Source organism: Cebus imitator, unplaced genomic scaffold (genome assembly GCF_001604975.1).
Source record: "Cebus imitator isolate Cc_AM_T3 unplaced genomic scaffold, Cebus_imitator-1.0 Scaffold23, whole genome shotgun sequence".
NCBI lineage: Eukaryota > Metazoa > Chordata > Mammalia > Primates > Cebidae > Cebus > Cebus imitator.
Window position 1 is genome coordinate 5736678 of NW_016107338.1, and position 1329 is coordinate 5738006.

The window sequence follows — 1329 nt, forward strand, 5'->3', positions numbered from 1 at the left end:
AATGCTAGTTAAAAGGGAAAAATGAAAAGCTCATTTCTCCAAAAAAGAATTTTGGCAGGCAGGCAGTATGATTCTGGAACAGATGGTTTAAATATTATTTACATGTTGTTTAAAGTCACAACATGGTCTTGTGCATATTCCTAAAACATTAATCGCTTGTCAACTTGCTATTCTTATCCAAATTAGACAAATTTAATCAGAAAAAGAAAAATTGCTTATATTTGCTTCTTCAGACATAATCATTGACTATATTGGTGACTATTTTTGTTTACCATTTTGAATAGCCAACAATATTTTCAACTTCAAGGCTGGGACAGGGAGGTAATTAAATAAAATTCAACACTATACTTACCTGGCAGGGGAGATACCATCATCACAAAGGTGGTTTTCCCAGGGCGAGGCTCATCCATTGCACTCCGGATGTACGGACCCCTGAGATTTCCCCAAAGGAGGGAAACTTGATTGCATAATTTGTAGTAGTGGGGGACTGCGTTTGCGCTTTCCCCTGACTTTTTAAAGAAAAATAATAATAATAAAATTCAACACTAATACAAAATACCATGTAATAAGGCAAATCTCATTCTACTTTTTAGTCATTATTTTAAGAAAAATGGGATGTACGCATTTATCCAGGAAAACACAAGGAAAAGTCCTTGCTATGTTGAATCACTTCTTGCCACATTTTGACCAACAAAAATTTGGATGCCTAACATGAAACTCATATGCAGAAAAAACAAATACAAAGAAGACAAAAAAGATGGTTCACAAAGATATGTAAGTCAGGGTAGGTTAGGCTATGCTGTGGTGACAAACAATCCTGAAATCCCAGTGGCTTACTTCTTCCTTATGCTAACTCAACTAGTGGGGCTTTGAGTTCTCCAGGGAGTTCCTTTCCAAGGGATTCGGGTGGCTTCCATCTTGTGGCTATGACCTCTGGAACATGTCTTCCATTGTGGTCACTAGTGCATGGGAAGATCATTGCATTCTGGCTCTAAACTGCTTCATCCTAGAACCAACAAACTTCACTTCTGTTTCCAGCTTATTGGTCACAACTAGTCACAGTGCCCTTCCTAACTGTGACTGAGCTGAGGGATGGGGAGGAACATAAAGATAGTGAGTGGTAAACGTCTCTGCCACAAAGCATAAATGGGGCCCATGCTGTGTTAAAAGGGTCTCGTTTTGCAGACTGCCAATATTTCTGTGATGCCAGTGTTTTAGAGAAGCTTGCAGAGGGCCGGATGGCCTGCTGGGAGTGGCAATGGTTAAGGCTGTCTCAAAGGCAGAAGAGCTGGAGTTAGAGCTAAACTTGCTCCCATTGATGGGTTTAAG

At 39.8% G+C, this 1329-nt stretch overlaps 1 non-coding gene across 1 annotated transcript; it reads left to right on the forward strand.

Annotated features, from left to right (window-relative positions):
• Positions 1 to 344: 344 nt before the first annotated feature.
• On the forward strand, positions 345 to 508 carry LOC119470151. The gene has a single exon (XR_005199027.1). It is a non-coding gene; the product is annotated as a U1 spliceosomal RNA (small nuclear RNA).
• Positions 509 to 1329: the final 821 nt, after the last annotated feature.